Source organism: Fukomys damarensis, unplaced genomic scaffold (assembly GCF_012274545.1).
Source record: "Fukomys damarensis isolate Sample0158 unplaced genomic scaffold, DMR_v1.0_HiC HiC_scaffold_6, whole genome shotgun sequence".
Taxonomy (NCBI): domain Eukaryota; kingdom Metazoa; phylum Chordata; class Mammalia; order Rodentia; family Bathyergidae; genus Fukomys; species Fukomys damarensis.
Genome location: NW_022900918.1, coordinates 8,392,370 through 8,403,973, shown reverse-complemented (window position 1 = coordinate 8,403,973; position 11,604 = coordinate 8,392,370). Strand labels below are relative to the sequence as shown.

The 11,604-nt window shown below is 35.0% G+C and overlaps 1 pseudogene; it reads left to right on the top strand.

Annotated features, from left to right (window-relative positions):
• Positions 1-9,932: 9,932 nt before the first annotated feature.
• Positions 9,933-10,921, top strand: LOC104852992 (annotated as a pseudogene).
• The last annotated feature ends 683 nt before the right edge of the window (positions 10,922-11,604 follow it).

Genomic DNA, 11,604 nt, shown 5'->3' with positions numbered 1-11,604 from the left:
TATTGCTATCCTAATCACTCTTGCTAATGTTTCAAATTCTATGTTGAACAGAAGTGATGACAGTCGATATCTTTGTCTTGTTCCCAGTTTTAGAGGGTGAACTTTCAGTGTTTTCCCCATTTAATGTTATGTCAGCAGAAGGTTTGTCATAAATGTCTTTTATCAGATTGAGATATAAATACCTATAATCTTCAAGAAAGGTTGTTAGATTTTCGTTAAAAGCTTTTTCTTTTTCTATTGGGATGATAAAGTGATTTTTGTACTTGATTATCTTTATGTGATATACAACATTTATTGATTTTTTTATGTTGAACCATCCTTGCATTCCTGGGATGGAGCCATTGGATAATTGTATATAATATTTTTATGACTTGTTGCATTTTCTTGTCAGTTTCTTGTTGAAGATTTTTGCATTTTGTTCATTAAAGAGATTGTCCTGTAGTTTTCTTTTCTAAGTGGGTCCTTTCTGGTTTTAGGAACAAGGTAATGCTAGATTCCAGTAATGAGTTTGGATGTTTGCCTCTTTCAGTTTCATTAAAGACATCAAAGGGTTTTGTCATTACATCCTACAGAATTCACCAATGAATCCATTAAATCTTGGGCTTTTCTTAGTGTTTAGTGTTGCATCAATTTCATCCCCTTAGTGGTTTGTTCAGCATTCAGATGGAAATGCATTTAGAGAGTTAGGGAGGGTGTGAGTTCATTGTTGCCTATTAGTATGTTTTTAGGTAATTTTGTTTGGCTCCTCTGAGCCCAATTTTGTGAAGTATTAACCTGATATTCCATTAAATGGTGCTGTTTAATTTATATCACTGGTTAATTCTTATTCTTAAAAGCACTTATACAGTTCTTTCTTGTATTTATGTCCTTAGGTCAGAGATGGTGAACCTTTTAGAGATGAGTGCCCAAACTGCTACCAAAATCCACTTATTTATCTCAAAATGCCAACACTGTGAGGTGTTAAATACTGAGGTTCTTACTGAGTAAAAATGCTGAGGTTTTAATTTAGAAAAAACAATTCATACATTAGCATCTTTTGTTTTAAAAAGAAAAATAACACATGTGCCATAGGTTCGCCACCACTGCCTTAAATGGAGAGGAGGAAGGGGAATGTAAGGATGCAAGATTATGAGGAATAGAGAAGCAGAAAGAATACAGGTGGTAGAGAGTGGAAAGATAGAAGAAGAAACACTGAAAGAGGGAGCATGTCAGAGAATGAACCCTTGAAATTTAAAGTATAATAACCAAGGAATACCAGTTTTAAAAAGTACAAAGCCAAAAAAAAAAAAAAAACATGATAATAGAGAATAGAAAAAAAATCCATTCCCATCTCTCTGATGGCAGAAGCCCGCTTCAGCCAGTGCCCATGGAAACAGCGGGAAGGCTCTAGGTCTCTCCAGTCTTGGCTCAGGCATTCCGAGATTCTGTTCTTCCTAATCCTCACTGAGCCAGTTTTCCCTTCCTTCGCCTCATCTCACCTAGGAGTTGTGGAGGAGGGTGTTCCCCTGTGGGAGGCCACCTCAGACTCCTGGGAGAGCCTTGAATGTGACATGGATAATACGTCTACGTGGGAGGAGCAAGAGGCTGCCACTGTTGCTTCTTCTTCTTCATCATCTCCTCCTCATTGCCTCCCCTCACCCACTCTCTCCTTCTCTCCTGTTCCTTTTCCTCTTCCCTTCCTTCTCCTCCTCCTGTTCTTCCTCCTTCCCCCCTTCATTGTTTTAGTTAGGAAAACCTCTTTCATTGGTATCCTGATGCTTACTGCACTGGAGTGCTATCCTGGAGGCTGCTGGGTGGGTGTATGGCAATGAAATTCTACGCTGCTCTATTTTGGGCTTCTTTGAGTTCCTGAATTGGACATGCCCTGTGGGGAGAATAGCAGGACTGTGAGTCTATTCAGTCTGCCCGGCCATCGCTGAAGAGCTGGCTGGCTGGCTCCTTCCCTCTCTCCCTCAGTCCAATCCTTTACCAAGATGGGCCTTTCGGGGTGGATGTTTGTGGTACTGTGATCCAGGAGTGCTCCATTTCCCTATCACCCACTTTCTAACACAGGATTTTAGTCCAGTTGGCTTTCTTTCCATTTATCCTCCTGCAGTGGACTTTATCTTTGACCGCTGCCTGGGGGTCACTGCTTTGCCTCAGCACACATTTGGAGACATCCTGTGTAGTTGCCCCTCATTGGCCACCATACTTCCTCTACTTGATGCTTCTGTTGTAACTGCTGTCGTCTGTATGAACCAACAGGATTTTTATCAGAGTTTATCTCACCAGCAAATCCCTTTATCTCTTTGCTTTGTCTGGAAGAATCACATCTTCAGGGAGCTTCTTGAAAAAAGTACGCCTGAACGAGGAGAACTTGTTTGGAAACTGCATTTTTGAAATAAGTTTTGAAATCCTGCATGTTTGAAAATATTTTACCCTCAGAAGAGAATAAATTTCCCATTATGAGAGCTAATTTTCTCTAGGTGTTTCAAATGCATTTTCATTGTCTTTGAGCTGCCAGTGTCACCATTAATGAGTTTAGTGCCAATTTGATTACTGAGAGTTTGTAATTTGTTTGTTTTGTCCCTCCCACCCCACTTTTTAATCATAGAAGCTTTTTGACTAGTCCCTTTGTTGATACTGCCCCAGTATTTCTCAGTGCTATGCAACAGTAAGGTTTTGGCTCATTAATTTGTCTGACTACTCAGAGGATCTTTCCAATACAAGTATTTAGTGCATTAAAAGATAATTTTTGCCTTTTTGACAATATTTTACCAACTAATTACCCCATTTTCTTTTTAGTAGGGTGATGGAAATCATACATTTGTCTTTGAATTTATTTATTTTTTATCCATTACTTTAACAAGATCAGTTTAAAATTAACTTTGGAAAACTCCCATAAATTTTTCTTTAAAACCTCTTATTTTTTTCAATGCATTACTATGAATGTATTCTGTAATTATCAAGAATTCTTTCTGGAACTTGTGACACCACCCCTTGTTCCCCATTATACCTATTCTTGTTTAAATGTAACATCTGTACCACCTCTTGTCTTTCAAAGACTTTATAGTTGGCAAGAATAGTTTTCCTTTTCTCCTTGAATTAGCTTTTTCTTAGTTCTTTTAGTCTCCATCAGCCTCCATCTTTCATATGAACAAATTTCTTCAAGTTTCTAATGAACTTTAAGTGCCAATTCATAATCAAGGGGACAGACCTAAACAGATGATTACTAGATTATGCATTAATAGGACTTTTTGATCGAATGACTTTGCCATAGGAGGAAGAGGTGGAAAATTTCACTAAGGAATTGTGTATAGACTATCTGTCAGTCTTTTCTTTTAGAATTGGTGGTTTTATAAATGGAATCCTTCATCTCTTGTCTGCATGACTTGTCTAACTTTCAACTCCAGCTTTTGGAGGATTCATTAGACATAAAAGGCAGGGGATCCCATAATTTGATATATACAGTTCCCCTTAGTGCCTTTGTTTTCAATGTTGTCCCTCACCCTTGTGTTCTTCTGTGCTTGGTTTTCTTGTTACCACATTCCTTTGTTCCCCGCCCCCCCTGGGAGTTATTTCACTACTCCAAGGAGAACCTATGGTGGTGGTTTGTTCACAGATTTGTGGCTTGCTTTCCTATTTATGACTTAATCAGTACTCTCTGCTTTCACAGGTACCTGCTGTCTCCTTTTAGGATGTTACATCTTATTGCATAAGTGTCATTTCTCTTAAATTCAATAGGTTTAGTTATCATTCATCTTTCTATTTAACTTTGTCACAGTGTTGAAATTTTTTAGAAATTAATAATTTATTTGCCATTTGTTTAGACCCCCTTTATTCTGTCTTGTTACTACGGCGGGGGTGAACCTAGGGCCTTGTGCGTTGCTAAGCAACCAACCACTTTGTCACTGAGCTCTACCACGTTTCCATGTTTATACATTTTAAATGATCATTTTACTGTAAGTTTAGAGAGAATATAGGTACAAATGATAACAATGATTTATTTTGCTGTAACTAAGTACAGTGTCAATAACTTTTATATTTTATTTTTCTTTTACAATAGGACAATCAGTTTAAAGAATAAGCAAGAAGAGTGGAGCTTCTCCAGTTGAAATTAAAGCATGAGCAATAACCACCAATTGGACTCGATGTTTCTTTTTAAGTCCCTAAGAAAATGATTGCAGATGCTTAAAGACATCCGGCGTTCCATACATATTTTGAGTTTGATACAAATATGAACATGCAATATTGGTTAGAGTTTAGTTATACAGTGGTAACTACTTATGCATAACTACATTTTTGGATAGGATAGAAGAATTAGTTTCATGTATAGCTCCAACATACTGTAACCTCACTCTCCTGTGATTAAGAAAGTTTCTGCAACAAAAAAGATTATTTCTCCAAAGTTTTCTTTTTTCTCAAGTTGAAAAGTTTTCAAAAAATATATTTAATTGGTGGAATTTCAATCACATCTGGAACCAAATAGCCAAAAAGCCTGAGAATCTCCATTCTGGTCTCTGTAGTTACCCCCAGGAAGAGGTGGGACATATATAAAGAAAATTAATCAATCAACTCTTAACACACCTGTCTAGCTATCTACATTTGCAGCAGTTAGCTTTGTTCAACAATACAACTTGTAAATTTTTCACTATTTTGTTTGTTTAAACAAATAACAATGGCAAATAATTGAATGAGCTCCTTCAGCCATTCTCATTTACCTAAGCAGAATAGTGGAGAAGTCAGATGCTGAAATAATTTCCTAGAATTTTACCACAGTAAATATAAGAAGAGATAGCTGATAGACTACAGTGTTTGAGGGGAAACAGTACTTAGCAAATACTGATGATACTCTTAAAGCAATTGAGTTATTTATTAGTTTATTGCATTCTTAATTGGAAAGAGAAGAACAAAACATTATTTTAAAAATATTTTACACAGGAAATGTATTAAAGTTTATTAGAAAATTCACAGAAATTTTTCTTGGGCTAGAAAATCAATTTTGAAGGCTCCTTTACCAGAAAGAGTCAAATTACTTTGAAGAATGGCTTTAATGGCAATCCTCCTGTCTGGGATTTGTCACAGACCCTGTATACAGCATTTGTTGATGCTGAGCTGTAGAGCTTGCTCTATGAAATCCTATGAAAAGCTAGATTCCTCTGCCAACACACTCAAAGAATGGATTCCAGGGACTACCTTCTCTATGAGGTTCTTCTGAGTTTCTGTGTCTTGTAGGGGAATCTAATCACCAATGTCTAGGCATCACATCTGCATCCTATTTTCAAGAGAGTTTTTCCTTTTGAAATTTGGCAAAGCAAGGAGCAACAGGGTTGAAACAGTGCAAGTGTTCTTTCTAATGGCTGAAGAGGACTTATAGGAAATCAAGAGAGCTAATGAAACAAGAGGTTGTGATCAATGATTATGTCATTGGAATTTAATACTTAATTGATATAATAACTGAAGTTAAAGGTACTTAGAATATAATAGACACTAAATAAATGTTTGTTGAATAATAAAGTAATTGTTATACCTATCAAAATGGCAAATATGTATAATAAAAATTAAGCTGTAAGTGTTGCTAAACAATGAATCATTGTCATTTTAAAGCTAAAAGTTTTGAAAAATTCATCAAAATATAGTAAAAATGTAAAATGAATGACAACTTGATTTTATTAATGACCTATTAATCGAACTTTAGTTGCTCCAACAAAATGGTGAAGTGGTTTTAAATACCATTGAATTGACATCCTTTTCAAAGCTTGGCTTTCTTTTCACCTCAGATTATTTTAGCATGTATTATATGTATATACATCATAAAAAATAATCTAGGCAGAAAATATGACTTTCAGTATACATTCTAGAAATTAATATGCCAGAAATCATTATAACATTTTATTTTAAAAGTTACAGTAAATAACTTTAGTCTCATATGCACTTTAAATTGTTAACATATTTTGGCAACAAAGCAAAGCATCCTCAGAGCAGCAATTCCCATGCAAAAGCAAAATAGTTCTCACTTACTTACTGTGCTAGCAGAAATAGCATTAGATCAATTTCATCTTCTGAATGTCTCTTTCTAAATAAACAAAATGACACATTATTTAAGTATTTACTCCAAACATCTCTTAATATAACTTTTACTTCAGATCTGTTGCTTTTACAACATATTTTATAAACTCTTAATAGAAGCTGTACATTTTCGCGAGGGTCTGGCGTATATGCTTGCTTTGGTTTTCTTGTATTTGTTTTATAGTAGTAGGAATTTACAGGTTCTTTTACTTCTTTTGAGATTTGAATGGGTCAAATTCTTATTTTACAAAAGAGAATACAAGATTCAGTAAAAAAACAAATTACTGATGTATATCTCCTTTATCATAATGCAAAATTTAAAGGAAGTTCAAAAAAAGATCGAAAGCAAAAGGTTAAAAGGAGATGAAAGGGAATTAGAGAGTAACAATAAAGATAAAAGGGCAACAGAGAGCAAGTTTTTAAGAGACCTGAAGTGGGTAAAAGGGGAAAGATATAAATATATTAGTGGAAAAACAAAATTTAAATATTATGAAGATCTGTCAAAGAAATTCCTTTGCTAGTTTGTAAATGGAGAAAGAGTTATTTTTTAAAGTTTCTAAAATGAATGAAGAAGTCTAATCATATCTTTAGATGAGTAGAGCTGCATGGATCAGAGAATCTTATATAAAGAATATGAGAATGTAACTGTCATTTCAAGTCACATCAAGTCTCAAAACTCAGCACAGTTTCTTTGATGTTTTCTCAGGAAAGCATGGTAGTCGCCCTCTACACCCAAACCTCGGGGAGTCTGTGATCCCTAACTTCCTTTTCGTAACCCATTATAAATTTCATTCGTGAATTTATCTAAGCTTTTCCTGAGCCTATTTATATTTCCAGACTATATAACCTTCCAAGGTAATGACTTGCATATGTTTACTACCAACTGTGTAAAGCAGTAAAGTACAAAGCATAAATCCCTTTTATCTTTTGTGCTGCAGTGGCCATCATCTAGTCCCAGTGCTGTCTAATTTGGTGAAAGGAATTCATTTTATTCTTCATGATTTGCAGCCTGAATCAATGCACTTTCATTTTATAAATTGAATATTCCTGAACTTTTATAATATATTCAATATTATATGGGAAGGCTAGGCTACATAATGTGAAGAGCTTTGCTTTTAATTCGTTGCATGTTTTGGGGAAAATTATTTTATATTTTGGTCTCCAAAGCATCTTATATAAATGAAAGTGCTAGCTAATCTCTAAAATCCATTCTACCTTCCTGCTTGTCTGTACTCCATTACCCACTCTACTTTCTTTACCTCTTCCCCTCCAGAAAGATGTGGAAGAGAGGGAAAAAACTGCGGTGTAGATGAGGAGTACATGATCTTGAAATTGAACCATCGTGATTAAAATCTCATTTTCTCGACTTTCTATCTCTATACCCCTAAGTATGATGCTTATTTCTTCATGGTTCACTTTTTTCTTCAGTAAATCAGACATAAATGCAAGAGTCTCAGAAGAAGACAGTGGTGATGGCCGTATAGAAAATTTTCGAATTTAAGTGGATAAAGCCTTTGTATCACAGTTTTACCTAGTCATTGATAGGACTACTTTTATATCGGGAAATCACAATCTTGTCAAGGAAACAATTTATCGTAGATGAATCAACCATGTTTTTAAATAAAGACAATATTTTAAAATAAAATATGGATTTTATTAGTCAACTACAATTATAATATCCTTGTTATAGATTTCCCATTCTGATAAATACAAAACAGAGCAGTGTGTCTGATTTTTCTCATGTGGTCCAGTGTGGATTAGCCAACAAAGACAAACCCCTTCTTCAGTTTAGATGGATAGAGATTGACCCTGATACACTGATATAGATACCACTACCCTTGAACTATTCAATCATGCAGGAAAGATGTGGAAGGGGATGTCAAAAATAAGCAGGTTCTGATGTTAACTGTGACATTGATATATTGTGTACAGTGCTTGCTATAAGAGTAATTTTTCCCAAGATACACCTACATTTCTTCACAGCCACAGCTAAATGTGTGGCACAACCTCTGGGAATAGCATTAGTGGAACTCAGCTTTTACAACTTCATGCCACTTTTATCACTGCAAAAGAGATCATCATGAATTTTTGCCTGATGGTCCTCCATAGATAAAGAGTGCTGCCCTTTCTGCCTCATCATGTGCTCTTCCTATGGAAAGATATTTGTATATAAGTTTTTGACTGATACAGGATCACAACATTTGTGCCCCAAAACATAGCTTCACTGCTTTAGGGTCTAGATGCCTGACTCTACTCATCCAACAATATACACCTTTTTTCTCATGTGTCTGGTGAGGTATGGACACGGATTATGATACAACGTACTGCCATTGTTTGATTCCAGGAGTTTTTAAATTTCTCCCTGATTTCTTCTCTGACTTACTGATTACTCGAGTGTATTATTTTCTTTAAAATTAGGAACAAGAAAAGTCTGGCCACTCTCATCAATCCTCCTTAATTCAGTACTTGAAATTTTAGGCAAAGTAATTAGGCAAGATAAAGAAATATAAATTATGTGAATAGGGAAGCAAAAATAAAATCATCTTTATTTGCAAATGATATGATCCTTTGCATAGAAGTCCCAAAAGTACATCAGAAGATCTTAAAACTAATAAATGAATTTAATTAAGAGGTAGAATGTAAAAGTAATACACAAAAATCATTCTATACACCAATAGTGAATCTACCAAGAAAGAAATTTAGGAAAACAGTTCCATTCACAACTGTGTCAAAAAATTAAATGACTAAGAATCAGTCTAATCATCTAGATAAAACATGTCTGTATTGAAAACTACAAAACTCTGAAGAAAAAGATTGAAAAGGACACTAGAAAATGGAAAGAGATCTCCTATTCTTGATTAGGCAGGAACAATATTGCCAAAATAGCTATAACCCCGAAAAGCAATATATAGCTTTAATGCAGTTCCTATCAGAGTACTAAGGACATTCTTAACAAATTTAGAAAAGAATCCTAAAATTTGTATGGAACCAGAGAGACCCAAAGTAACCAAAACAATCCTGAGCAGGAAAGCAAAGAAGGCAATACAATTCTAAATTTAAGTTATACAGTGAAGCTACATGGACAAAAACAACATGGTATTGGCACAACAATAAAGATGTAGGCCAGTGGAATAGAACAGAAAGCACAGAAACATTCCCTATGCACTTTTAGTCAAATCGCTAAAAACATGCATTGGAGAAAAGACAATCTCTTTTAACAAACTGTGCTGGACAATCTGGTTATCCTTGTGCAGAAGCATAAAATTAGATTTACTTCTTTCACCCTGTTCTAAAGCCAAAGTGGATGAAATATCTAGATATAAAAATCAGAAACACTGAAACTATTGTAAGATAAAATTAGAAAACATTTGAAAATATAATCATAGGCAAGGATTTCCCGAACAGAACTCCAATAACAGAAAATACCATCATCAAGAATCAACAACTATGATTAAATGAAAAAAATTCCTGTACAGCAAAGCAAACAAAGTGAAGAGACAATCTATTTAATGGGAAAAAATTTTCAGCTACTCTTCTGATAGAGGAATAATACCTAAATATATAAAGGACACAAAGACAATGATCCCCCCAAAACAAATTACCCAAACAATAAAGAGAAAATGAAAGGCGTAGACATTTCTCACAAGAAGAAACACAAGTGGCTAATAAATACATAAAAAGTTTGTTCAACATTTTTAGCTGTTAGGGAAATGCAATTATAATCCAGAGCTTTCATCTTATTCCAGTAAAAATAGCTTTCACGAAGAACACACAATCCAAAATGTTAACACGGATGTGGAATAAAAGGAACCCTTCTACATTGTCAGTGAGAAGGTTGACGAAGGTTACAATAATTATGTGCCAAGCCAACTCAAGCTGCAGCCATGTCCTGGGACAAGATGACTTTTGATCCTACTATGAGCAAGAACAAAAAGAGAAGAAGAAGCCCTTTATGTTAGATGAGGAAGGGGATGCCCAGACAAAGAAACCTAGCCCCCAGAAACAAAAGAAGAGGAGCCAGAACCAGCTGAGGACAAAGATGTGGAAGCTGATAAGGAGGAGAGTAGGAAGAAAGATGATTCTGATGATCTAGATTACTTGAATTTCTTTAATCAAAAGAAAAAGAGAAAAACCCCAAAAGATATTTGATACTGATGAAGCTGAAGAGGGTATAGAGGATCGGAAGATTGAAAGTGATAATTCAAGAGCCAGCTGAGCCAGAGGATGACCTTGATATCACGCTTGGAAATAAAAAGAAGAAAAAGAACAATGTCAAGTTCCCAGATGAGGATGAAATACTAGAAAAAGAAGAAGCTTTAGAAGATGAAGACAGCAAAATGATGATGGTGTCTCTTTCAGTAACCAGACAGGCCATGCCTGGGCAGGCTGAGACTACACATATGAAGAGATACTGAATCGAGTGTTCCTCATCATGAGAGAGAAGAATCCAGATACAACTGCTGGAGAGAAAAGAAAATTTGTCATAAAACCTCCATAGGTTATTTGAGTAGGAACCAAGAAAACTTCTTTTGTCAATTTTACAGATATCTGTAAACTATTACATCATCAGCCCAAACATCTCCTTGCATTTTTATTGGCAGAATGGCGTACAAGTGTTTCTATAGATGGTAATAAGCAACTTGTAATCAAAGGAAGATTCCAACAGAAACAGACAGAAAATGTCTTAAAATATATCAAGGAGTATGTCACTTGTCACACGTGCCTATCACCAAACACAGTTCTGCAGAAGGACACCCGGCTCTATTTCTTACGGTATGAAACTTGTCATTCTTGATGCTCTGTTGCCAGTATTAAAACTGGCTTTCGGGCCTTCACAGGCAAACGAGCACAGCTCCATGCCAAAGCAAACTAATTTGCTAATCACCACTGATTTTGCAAAGTCTGTTCCGAGGAATTGGCTGGACAGGTTTATCATCAGAGTGGATATATCATTGTATTAAAAACAAGATAGAAAACCTGCCAAGTTCTTTGGCGAGTGGTTGGTTGATCTGAAATCCTTGCCGATGCTCAAACTGTTGACATATTTATTGCCTACTTTAACAACTGTCAGAGAAACACGATGGGGTAAGGAGGTGTTTTTTTTTTTTAAATAAAATTGTTCATAGACTTCTGTAAAATGCAAGATAAAGTTATTACAACAGTGATTCTTAAAAAAAGGAAAATAAACACAGATCCCATCTAGCAGCTTACAGCTCCTTTCTCTCCTGAATTATATTGGGTTATATGTCTTTAGTATTAAAAATGTTACTCAAAGTAGTTTAAATAATTAAAGATAATATTTTTATGACTTACATAAAAAATTGATGAAAAGTCACAACTAGCTTATCTATTTATAGTTACAAATCTAAAAGTATAAACAATGATTATTATAATTCAGCATGGCCAATACATCTAGGATTACTCTAGGAATAAACATAATTGTTTTATGTGTTATATATGTCATTTTGCTTGTTTGCCTATAATCTCTTTAAATAAGTACATAAAGCATATGCAGCTATTTCATTTAAACATATTTTTGAGCTCATAGTTTATTTT